The sequence below is a fragment of the Xenopus laevis genome, chromosome 7S, assembly GCF_017654675.1.
Source record: "Xenopus laevis strain J_2021 chromosome 7S, Xenopus_laevis_v10.1, whole genome shotgun sequence".
NCBI classification, from domain to species: domain Eukaryota; kingdom Metazoa; phylum Chordata; class Amphibia; order Anura; family Pipidae; genus Xenopus; species Xenopus laevis.
In genome coordinates this window covers 69,919,847-69,932,388 of record NC_054384.1, presented here as the reverse complement: position 1 = coordinate 69,932,388, position 12,542 = coordinate 69,919,847, and the positions used below count along the sequence as shown (strand labels likewise).

At 42.4% G+C, this 12,542-nt stretch overlaps 1 long non-coding RNA gene across 1 annotated transcript; it reads right to left on the bottom strand.

The window, feature by feature from the left end:
* Positions 1 to 769: 769 nt before the first annotated feature.
* Positions 770 to 1,322, bottom strand: LOC121396453. The gene is made up of 2 exons (XR_005963052.1): positions 1,153 to 1,322; positions 770 to 840 (listed from the first exon to the last, which is right to left on the bottom strand). It is a non-coding gene; the product is annotated as an uncharacterized LOC121396453 (long non-coding RNA).
* Positions 1,323 to 12,542: the final 11,220 nt, after the last annotated feature.

Here is a 12,542-nt window from a genome sequence, read left to right as displayed (position 1 = left end):
AGGCAAGAGCTTCCTCTTCTGCTGCTCCAGGAGCTTCTTCTTCCTCTGCAGGAGCTTGCTCCTTCATCTTCTCCTCCACTGCAGGGACTTCAGCGGGAGCTCCTTCCGCTTCCTCTTCCTTGTCCTCTGTATCAAGGGCTTCCTCATCTGATGCTGCAGGGGCTCCATCCTCCTCTTCTTCATCTGCAGGACTGTGTGCTTGTTTTTTACTAGGTTTGAAGGGAAGAAAATGTAAAAAAATGGGTCATTGTTGTAATTTGTTTTCAAAGTATTGCAACTACAATTCTGATGACTGGAGGATTAAAATAGCCTTGTACCTAAGAAATATCATTATACCTGCTACACACCTGTCCCTACTGTAACACATTGGGCAGTTACTGAGCTGAGTAAGTTCCATGGCTAGACTTCCCCCAGTGATAACATGCTGAGATACATGCTATGGTTGTAGGGACCTAAAAAAGTTCAAGTCTCTGTGCTATCATTATGGCCAAAAGCACCCGTAGGTACGAGAAAACATCTATATTTTTTTGAATATGTTATGTGCCAGTCAGGGGTGATCCTGGCCCCTCCGCTGCCTGAGGCAGCAGCAGTTGCTGCTGCCCCCCCTCCCCCGGAAATTCGCTCTTAAAGTACCAGGAGCAGCATTTTTGCTGCCCCTGGTACCCAGTGGGGTGCTGCTGCCTGAGGCGACAGCCTCAACTTGCCTCATTGGCGGAGCACCCCTGGTGCCAGTAAGTGTAATTGTAAGTGTTAATTGCAAAATACATACCCAGCCGCTTTCTTTAGCTTCAGCTCCCTCAAGAACTCATGGTGAAGCTGGGTCAGATGTTGGTTGATAGTCTGTGAGCGCAGGGGAGGCACAAGGATAGGAGCAAAGGGGAAAGAAAGGAGACAATTAGGATTATGCCTGTATATGTGCTGCTAATAGTACCTTTATATGCTGAGGGCAGTGAGCGTGTGGGATTCCCTGCCGGCAGCTGATGTTGTGATATTGTAATTTTGAGCATCAGCCTTTTCTCATCATTGGGAGAAAAAAAAAACAAATTACCCCTTGTGCCGTTGTCCCGATTGCAATAGACCAATCAAAGTTCAGTATCTAGCGGTTAAACACCCAAGAAAAGCATCAGGGACAGTGATCCCAGGGGAACTTACATTCTCCAGCCGCAAATACTCAAGCTGCTTCCTCCGGTTTTGCACTCGAGTTGGATGAGTTGGATGATCCTGTGGAAGAAGAGAGTCAATGTTAAGCGCTTCTTTGTACCAATGCCATTATTGTGGCCATGTGAACGCTTGTGATAAAACCATTTTTGTTTCTGGTGAAAATGGCACTTGGATGGGTGACTTTAGATGCCCCCAGGGGAGCAGGAGATGCAATGAATAATAATGTTCTAGATTATTATAGAGACTCAAAGTGAATAATAACCTCTCCTATAATAATAATTATACTAGTGACACTTACAGGAGGCAGCTTGGCAGATTTCCTGAGGGCGGCATATTCCCTCTTGATCACTTCCTGTAACATAAAGAAAGAAGCAGCGTGAGATAAGAGCTGGCAATCTAATATCATTTGTTCCCTATTCATCTAAACATCTATTCTGCATTACATACCAGCGAGTGGAGCATTTTCCAGTAATGCATAATGTTCTCTTTGGCCCTCATCCTCGGGTCCACATCGCATGTAAGAAGGAAGTGCTTTCTGAAAAAGAAATATCACTGAATGTTAATAAAACATTTTCCAGCCGTATTGCCCTTGCAGTTACCCCTGGGGCAATAGCAAATGATTCCCAACATGTAACAAGTCCATTTATGTTTTACTTACAGGACGATGTTTTCGCCGAATTTGACCCGGTAGTGATGTTCTGCGGGAAAAACACAATTCAGTTAAATACTGAGCTAAAGGGGGAAAGGAATTCACAAATAATAAAACAATGGCACAACCTTAGGAACTGATAAATAATATAGGATTTTACCATAATAAGAAGCAAGGGCCTCAAAGTCCGTAAATTCCGCCCTGAAGTCCTTCAGGACGGAGTACAGCGTCTGGAAGTAAAAAGAAAAAGCATTAGGGACAGAATACTAAGTGGCTCTGGCTCTGAGGAGAATAGAGACAGAAAGGGGTTTGGGTTTTTATGGGGCAAACATGCCAGGAATAAGGGCATTTTATTTTGAAAATTTAATAAATGTAGTGATTGGATTCCCTGGATACCTACCTGAGTCACATTGCAGCTCCAACACGTATCTATATATCTATATATATATATATCTATATATCTATATCTATATCTATATCGAACAAACAAGCCGCACTCCAAGGACTTAATTTTGAAAAATAAAGGTGAAGTTTTATTTCAACGTTTTGGCTCCTTTACTGGGGCCGTCTTCAGGAGAGTCTCTTAGAGGGAATATACACTTAACCAACCAACGGACTAAACCAACTGTCAAACCCTAGGTGTAAAGTCTCCTCTCTTCTATGGGACCTGCTGTATGTCCCCCACTCATCACCCCCAACAGTCCCCATGGCACGTGCCTCTGCTTCCCACCCCTAGTTCCTTATGGTGTGCTACAGGGTCCCCAAAAGTTTCCTTCTGTAGATAATGTGAATATTTGCTGGCAGCCCTGCATAATGCCAAATCCACAAAAAGTCTGTGTCCCCCCAACCAGCACTAAGATTAAAGGCATCTCCCAAGCACATTTTAGGGGAAAAATATCCAAATTCACTAAAATCAGGCAGAGGCACACCACCTGCTAGTCTGTGGGGGACATTGCCCAAATTCCCTCCTCTTTTTCCACTAAAATAAAGGTTTTTTGGCAAAAAATCTCCCAGAGGGAAAGTACTCTTACCTCTCACCACAGGGCCAACCAACGGACTGAACCAACTGTCACATTTCCAGGTGGAAGTCACCTCTGTCCCCTGCTCTTAAAGGGGAAGTGTCCCCTGTTGATGAGTGAGGTTTATATGACATTTATTTCTAATTAGATGTGCAGCACATACACAGACTATTAAGTACACAGAGCATTGCTTTGTATGTGTGGCCTATTGAGTCAGTGCAGTTAGTGCGCTGCCATATCTGTTGGGTCCATTCATTCATCTGCCATGGTTCCAATCTGTGCTGCTGCTGTTGCTCAGTCTGGTAGATCCGGGGGTCCTTGGCTTGTAGGGGGTCCCTTCCTTAGCCTAAATAGTGGGTAGAGATGGTGGATCTCATTGTTCTTGTTATTTATTGCTTACTGAGCATTTTGTGATTATTTGGAATATGTCCAGCCAATCTTGCTCAGGGATTGAGGTTTAAGTCTGTTTCCCAAGACTTAGTATAGTCCGGTAAATTGGGGTGTTTGTGTTCCAGCATGACCTTGTACGTTAGAGAGAGTCCGTGTCGGTGTATTTATAGAGCTTTATGTTTCAAAGCTGGTTAGTGGTCTACACACAGTATTTCCTATTGATATAGACGTCATGTAATGTTTCAGCTGTCTGTACCTCCACTTGTCCCCAACTCACCGCTTTTCTTTGTTTTTTAGGAGCATGGGGATCTGGTCTATTTCCATGCCTAGAAGGTGCCTCGATTGAAGATTCTGGAGCCCAAAAGCAGTTGCGTATCCCTTAGGTTCAATCCCAGGTAAGTAGTCCGTGTTGTTTCTTATTGGGGTCAGTGGTGATGGATATGGAGCCAGTGAACAGTTTTTGTTTAGCTGGTGCCATATACTTAAAGGGGTTGTTTACCTTCCAGATTTTCAGTTCAATTGTTTTCAGATTGTTCCCCAGAAATAAAGACTTTTTTTCAATTACTTTCCACATTATATGAAGAGCATATGTCAGATTAAAAGCCATCTACATGTTCTTCTCTTCAGCTACCACCTAGCATCTGCAGTGGTCTCTGCAAATATTGGGGTCCTTGCAACACATTTGGGAAGGGAGTGTGGCTTTGGGATAGCCGCTATAGTAGGTAGAGATGGTGCCATAGTTTTATGGGATCTCTCTGTACAGGCTATGAGCAAACATAGGGGCTGTTCCTGCTGAATTTTGCCAAGTACACTGGAATACCTTTAATAATTGAATAATCAGCCAGTTGATTGGGTCAGTTTCTTAGGTGGCTATCAGTCTGTCTCCGTTTCATTAGGATGAGGGCCTTTGCAGTATCAACTGGAAGGAATCCTTTTCTGTACAGGCTAGCAGACAGGGAGGAATCATTGTGACTGTGATTGAAGTGTCCGGGATATCTGTATCAGTAATTCCCTTGTAGTTGTCTAAGTCTAGGTGAGGAGAGAAAGTAGGATTGCCAAAGACTGGGATATGGAGAGCGGGTGCGTTAATCCACTTCCCAGTTTTAGAAAGGGTGTCCAGTATTTTTAAGTAGTTAAGGGGCAGCCCAACATGTCAGTCTGAGTAGTTTTCGGAATGCCTGGATTTTCATATGTGGTATAATGGAGCATCCTGAGGAGGAGGATAATTTTCATACATTTGTCTTTATCAGAGCACTTTCTTAATTGTGGTACAGGTATGGGATCTGTTATCTGGAAACCTGATATCCAGAAAGCTCTGAATGACCGGAAGGCTGTTTCCCATAGACAAACAAGTGAAAATTGTACTCACCACTAATTTTTAAAACATTAAGAGGGGGGGGGGGAGGTGCAATGAGGTGACTACAAAATTCACATAGACTCATAGACAGGCCCGGACTGGGAGTCAAAATAGGCCCTGCCATTCCAAGTACAGAGGCCCAAACAGCCCCCTACCAGCCCACTATATGGTAACTTTCTATGGAACCATACAGCAGCCCCTCTGGCATTTGGCAGAACCCACAGATTGCCAGTCCGGGCCTGCTCATAGAAGAAATCCTCTGCACCTAACCCATTATCAATATATAAAGGACATAGATGAAAGATTATGTGCCTTAAGCTACTAAAAATGCCTTACCCTTTAAACAAAACAGGGATTGTTTTTTTTTATTCATTAAGCATTCAATTGCTTCATTATACAATTTACAAAGGGACTAAAGTAAAACTCTTATATGGACATTCATTAAAAATCGTAGTTGCGCTGGCGTCCGCTTCGCTGCACTTCGCCAGGCGTATTTATTCCAGCGCTCCGCAAATTCACTAAAATCCGAAGTTGCGCTCACGGGTAGCGTAAGGTTGCGAAGTTGCGCTAGCGTTCATTCGCAAAGCAAAGTTACGTTAGCGATGGTTAATTGGCATACGGCGCCAAATTGAAGTTACAATGGAGGTATATGTAGCAGAACTACACAAGCCTGGGAAACCTTCAAAACAGCAAATAAAATTTTTATTTTGCCCTACACATGTGCCCACTGTATAGTTAAATTGCCATGAGTTAGGAAATGTAGGGGGGAAGGAGGGGAGCCCCAAAAAAAATTCGATAGTTTTCAGCCTATCACCCATAATAAAGAAAAAACGCCAGCGTTTTTTGGGATTTAGAAAATTTTTTAACTTTTTTTGAAGCAATCCCTATCTACTCTATTGCGCTTCGCCTGGTCTGAGGTGGCGAAGGAAGTCTAGCGTAAAAGGTAGCGTTCAGAACAATGCGTGTGTTAGTGAATTTGCGTAGTTACGTCCGTTGCGCAAATTCGCCAGGCGTAAGGGTGCGAAGTAACACTAGCGAAGTTACGCCAGCGTTCGGTGCTTAGTGAATTTGCCCCTTAAACTGCAGGCTGAGTGATACAGGTAACTCAGAGGATCACTCATGTATTATGAGAGAGAATGTACCCCCTACTGTAAATGATAAGGATATTAGATGTCCCTGAGGGGTTATTGGACTATATAAAGGCACAATGCTGCAGGCTGAGTTATACAAGTTTTTCTGAATATTTCTCATGTTTTATATACAGGTATAGGATCCCTTATCCGGAAGCACGATATCCAGAAAGCTCAAAATTACAGAATGGCTGTCTCCCATAGACTCCATTTTATCCAAATAATCCAAATTTTAAAAAATGATTTCCTTTTTCTCTATAATAATAAAACAGTAGCTTGTACTTGATCCCAACTAAGATATAAGTAATCCTTATTGGAAGCAAAACCAGTCTATTGGGTTTATTTCATGTTTAAATGAGTTTCTAGTAAACCCCAGCATTCTGGATAACAGGTCCCATACCTGTACTATACCTGCTGTAAATCGTAGTGATATTAGAACTCACCTGAGGGGTTCTGTGACCATATAAAGAGGGAGTCCTCAACCTTTTTTACCCACGAGCCACATTCAAATGTAGAAGGATCAGCGAGCAACAAATACATAAAAATTGTTCCAGGGGTGCAAAATAAGGGCTGTGGATGGCTATTTGGTAGCCTTTATGTGGACTGTCAGCCCACAGAAGCTTCTATTTGGCAGTACACCTAGTTTTTATGCAACTTAAACTTGCTTCCAAGCTAAGATTTCAAAAATTCGTACCTGCATTGAGGACACTGGGAGCAACATCCAAGGGATTGGTGAGCCACATTTTGCTCACGAGCCACTGGTTGGGGACCACTGATATAAAGGCACAGGGCTACAGACTGAGCTGTACAGGAAACCCTGAGTGTCACTCATGTATTATTAGGGATTATAGAAATCTCTTAGGGGTTCTGTTACCATTTCAAGGCACAAGGCTGCGGAATGAGTTAGTCAGGGGACTCTGAGAACCACTCATGTATTATAAGGGATAATATACCCTCTACTGTAAAATATAAGGACATTTTAAAGTCACTGAGGGGTTTGGGAATCATAAAGGTACATAGGCTGCATGCTGAGTTAGTCAGGTGACTATCACTCATGTACTATTAAGGATACTGTACCCCCTACTGTAAATTGTAAGGATGTTAGAAGGCATTGAGGCATTATGAGACCATATAAAGGCAGAAGGCTGCATGCTGTGTTATACAGGGGAATAGAACTAATGTATTATAACGGATACTGTACCCCCTAGTTTGTGACATGGATTTTTTAATTATTGAGGGTTTTCTTTTTTCTTTTTTTGTATAATGATTTTTATTGTTTTCCAAAAAGGAGATGATGGGGGGGGGGATACAGAAGGAAAAAGGAGGGGGAGTAGGGAAAGTGAGCAGGGGGGAAACAACAAAATTAACTAAAAGCATCACGACTCAGGCATCGTTTTTAAACAAAGGATTACACAAAGGCAATACAGCAAGAATTACAGTCCCCTCAAGGTTATACGGGTAGAAGGGATATAGCATGTTAACAACGTGTAGTAATGCTCAGAGTACAGATTGAAGAAACCCCTAATAACGATCTGTGTTATGTGAGTTTTGGAGTTCAGAAGTTGTCTATATTCCGCAGAGTCCCTGTATAAATACCACCTCAGCCATGTAGCCCTAAAGCTAGAGTGTTGTTTTTCTGTGAATGTAGATAATTCCTCAAATTTTGCTAATTCGTTAACCTTCCCTATCCATTCTTTACTGGTTGGTGGTATAGTGGATTTCCAGAGTCTAGGGATTAGGATTTTGGCTGAGTTAAGAAGATGATACTCCAGAGTAGTATCGGGGATCCCCTCCTTATTTTCTGTGTCCCAAAATAGAAGTATGCGGGCTGGTGATAAGGATAGATCTCTTCCTAGCACCTGGGAACAGGCTTTCAGAACTACCTGCCAGTAGTTTTTGAGAGCTGGGCAGTCCCAGAATATGTGTAGTAACGTGCCTATATCTGCTTTACACCTCCAGCAGGGGTTACTCGTGGTTGGATAAATCTTATGTAATTTTTCTGGGGTGTAATACCATCTACTTAAGATTTTATAATTTAACTCCTGGATCTTGCAACATCTAGAGCTGTAAATTAGACTGGGAATCCATTTCTGGATGAGTTCTTCTGAGACGTCCAGTCCTAGGTCCCACTCCCATGCCTGGACAAAAGGCAGCTGCTTTCTCTCACACTCACTTGAGAGCATATCATAAATTGAAGAGATTCTATGTTTAGGGGGGTTTCCCTAGTGCATAGAGTCTCAAAGGGCGTAAGGGGTTGTCCTAATTTGTTAGCTCCACCTAGATACCCCAAAAAATGCTTAAACTGGCAGTATTGATAATCTTGCAAATTTACCGTCGGCCTGGCCCGTCTAAGAAGATTTAAATCTGCTAATTGTCCCTGTTCCATTATATGGGCAATTTGTAGATGTCCATCTACCAGCCATTCTCGGAAGGCGGTAGGCTTGAGTGCAGATGGAAATGCTGGGTTATTTGTAACTGGTATGAGCGGAGATGGGTATGCCGATATTTGGGTTTTGCCACTAACCCGGTCCCAAGTATTTAGCGTGCTTTTCAATAGGGGGTGGGAATTGTGTAATATCCTTCGATGGATCTTGTCAAACCATGGCAGGTGGATCAAATGTGTGGCTTGTTGCTCAATCTCCACCCAGTCCTTACTATCTAGGTGGTGCGACCAGTCAATTATACGAGCAAGTGCTGCTGCTTTTAGGTATCTGGCACAGTCCGGGAGGGCAAGACCTCCTTCCGAATTTTTCTTATGTAAGATGGCAGCTTTAAGTCGTGGTGGGTGGTCCTGCCAGATGAATTTGGTGCTTTCAGATTGAAAAGATTTTAGCCAATTGGTTGAATATAGTAGAGGTACTCCCTGGAATAGGTAAAGTAGCCGTGTTATTATGTTCATCTTGACCACATTGATTCTACCTATCCAGGACAGGGGTTGTTTGGTCCAATTCCGTCGATCTTTATGAATGTTTGCGTATAGCAGTTTACAGTTGGTATCAGTCCATTCTTCATAGTCTTTAGTAATGGTTATTCCTAGGTAAGTGATCTGCTGGTTTGCCCAGCTGTATGGGAAGTTGTTTGAGAGTCGTTGAATTGTGTTTTGGCTGAGTGATACGTTTAATGCTTGCGATTTAAGAAAATAATTTTGAAGTTGCTAAGCTTGCCAAATATCTCAAAGAGATTGTTGAGGCTTGTGATTGAGGTTAGCGGTTTTGTCAGGAAAAAAAGAAGGTCGTCGGCGTACGCTGCTACTTTATATTGTTTGTCTTTTATGGAAATCCCTGATATATCTGCATTCAATCTAATAGATATGAGCAGGGGTTCCAAAGCCAGGGCAAAAAGGGTACGTGAGAGGGGGCACCCTTGTCGTGTGCCGTTTTTGATGGGTAAGCGCTGAGAGAGTACTCCGTTCACTCTAACCCTAGCTACCGGTTAGAGAGATTTAATCCACTGGCACAGGCGGTCCCCGAAGCCGAACCTGGAGAGGCAGGAGAACATATAAACCCATTCGACCCTGTCAAATGCTTTTTCAGCATCGGTGGACAGAAGCATGAGAGGGATTTTGTTTGTGCTTTGCATGGTGGAGTATGTTGATCAATTTATTGGTGTTATTTCTCGACTCTCTTCCAGGTATAAAGCCGGCTTGATCCAGACCTATAAGATAACTTAAGGATGTTTGTATTCTAGATGCCACTATCTTCGCTAATATCTTCACATCTGCATTGATTAGTGATATTGGTCTGTAGTTACCTGGATCTTCTGAATTTTTATTAGTTTTCAGAAGAAGAGTGATATGAGCTTGCAAGGAGTCAGAGGAAAGCGAGTGTTATTTTGGAGAGCATTAAAGGTTCTTGTCAGGTGTGGTATAAGCAGGTCTGAGCACTCTTTTTAATACCCCGCGGGGTAGCCGTCTGATCCGGGGCTTTTGCCATTTGGAGATGTCTTAATCGCCTGAAAGACTTCCTCCGTTGTGATATCGGCTTCCATAAGCAATTTCTGCGAGTCTGATAATCGTGGTATAGGTAACTTGTCTAGGAAAGCTTCTATAGCCTCTGCTCTTGGAAGGCCGTCAACAGTTGTGGGAGAGTCAATTTGGTACAGCTCTGAGTAGTATTTCTGAAATTCTTGAGCTATGTTGAAGTTTTATCACCTTGTTTGTTCCGTAAGCAGTGTATATGATTTTTAATGACTCTCGCTTTCAGCAATCGGGCCAGTAGCTTGCCACTCTTGTTCCCGTGCTCATAGAAACGGTGTCTCATTCTGGAGATGACCTTTTCCGTAAAAAGTTTATGGTGTTCCGCTAGGGCTTGCCCGTGATGCGGTAAGTCTAGTGTATATAGTTCCGTAGTTGGTGCCTTTTTATGTGCCATTTCGAGATTCCTGACCTCAGCCAAGAGTGAGTTCTGTTTAGCTTGATGCACTTTCTTCCTTTTGGAACATAATTGGATCAACGTCCCTCCATGGCATTCTCCCTGAAATAGTTTGCAATAGCTGTTTTAACCTCATTCAGGACACTATTATCTTTCAGTATTGACTCATTTAATTTCCAGTTACTCCATTTTGAGATATTTGTTTTAAGGGAGAGTTGCATGGATATGGGGGCGTGATCCGACCATGTGCAAGTGTGAATGTCTGCGCCTCCTATCGCACTCAGATGGTGCTGAGATAGAAAAAAATGATCTATTCTGGTGTATAGGCTGTGCCTAGCAGAATAAAAAGTATAGTCTCTTTCCTTAGGCTTGACTAGTCGCCAGGCATCTACTACCTGTAGTTGATGTAAATCTTTTGTGATATTGTGAATAATGCGGTGGGGAATGCTGGATTTTCCGGCAGGACAGTCAATTTGGGGATCCATAGGGATGTTGAAATCTCCCCCTAGTATGAGGATTTCTTCGGAGAATCTGAGGAAGATCTCTGCAATTGTGTGAAAAGTTTTGTCCTGTCGCTTTTGGCAAAAGTAATCTTTTGGGTATCTAGGGTGCCCCTCACAAAAATATATCGTCCAGCTGGGTCTTTTTTGGTAGCCGACACTTTGAAGTTAAAGTGTTTCTCAAACAGAATCACTGTGCCCTTTGTCTTATTGGTCTGGGGATACTGCTGTACATTTCTGGGAAGTATTTATTAGTCCATCGGAAGGATGAGGACACCTTAAAATGAGTCTCTTGTACGAAGGCAACTTGTGCTTTTAGTCGTCTCAATTCTGAACTTAATAAGATCCGTTTCTGAGGTGAGTTAAGTCCATTAAAAAAAAAGGAGGGGGGATAGAAAGAGATAGAAAGAGGATGAAGTAGTGGAAGAGAGTAAAGTGGGGGGTGAGGGCGAAGGTTAGGACTTAGAGTGTGGGGAGGAATGGGGAGGAGAAGTCAGTGGTAAAGAAAGGGGTGGGGTAGATGAGTTCAAGAGGAGATGTAGAAGGGGTGTGTGGCAAGGGATAGTTCCCCTTTGCTAAAATTATAATAGTAGCGCGCTCGTACCACCGGATAGTATGTTAAAACATTACTTCTGTACAGTTAAAATATATAAATAGCGTAGGAATGGTTGTGAACCTGAGGACAAACCATCTGGGGAGGAGCTCCGGTTTACTCTAGAGAAAGTATATGTGTAACAACATGTGCTGTCCTAATCGTGGGATTATAGAACTGGGGCCTCTAATTGTTTGTAACTTTTATCCCACATAAAACTGCCAATGTTTATAAATGAGTGTAAGACATCAAAAGTATGCACAAGGTAGATTTGGGGTCTTTACATGTTATATACTTCATTAAATCTAAGTATTTTGGGTATCAAACTTTTCAGGGGACCCAGGCTTTCGTATTTAGGGTGTTTTATCTTGTTACCTAATAGTATGTGGCAGGTAAAATGCTGCAAGGTAGAAGTTATGAGGTGATTTTCATAACTATCTCCAAAATCGCCAAATTTAGTTAAGGCTCGCAGCTTGGTGCTTCAGAGTAGAAAGACATGCACACCCAATTTGGATTCAGGGGTATGTCTACTTTCTGAAAATATATATTTTATTGGGTGAATGTACATTTTTCTATCTTTGCCACACAAATTAATGCTGTAAATGTGTTGATTTTGCAGTACCTGAAATGACAGACCATGTGGAGGGGGTCTTCAAAGCTGCGAAAAGACCTGACGTCACGAAAAGACCCGAAGTTGAAGTCCTGAAGCCTCGAAAGGACCCAAAGCCAGGTAAGGAGTAAGGTCCACTGAACAATGTTTTTTTTTTATTAAACCCCTGGCTACTAATGTATTACATATTTCCCAACTGTCCCATTTTTAGAGGGACAGTCTCTCTTTTGCTCAACCCGCAGTCCCTCGTTTGTACTGTAAAGTCCCATTTTTCTGTGCACTGAACAGCCAGAAAAAGAAACAAGGTTGCTAACTTAATTGGCTTTTGGCAGAGAGCCCAGAACAGCCAGAGCAGCAGATAAGATACTTTTGTAACAATTTTGAGATACGCAAATAAGTATTTGTAACAATATAAGATAACAGGTCCCTTGGGACTCACAGCTTAAAGGGAAATTCACCTTCATTAGCAAAACTGTAATAACTGTAAAAAACACAGAAATATGTTCAAACTTTTATAACCCGACGAATTTTGTAAAATGAACATGGTAATTAGGGAGTGTGGCCACAAAAATGAGCGTGGTCAAAAAATATTTGCACCAACTTTTTGTCCCTCTTTTTATTTCCAAAATGTTGGGAGTTATGGTTTTATGTTAATACTATATAGGCCCCAGGCCACCAATGTTTTTTTAAAAATAATCTATGAGGCCCCTGATCACCAATGTTTCTTAACTTTTAAGAGGGGGGCCATGGCCACCAATGTTTTT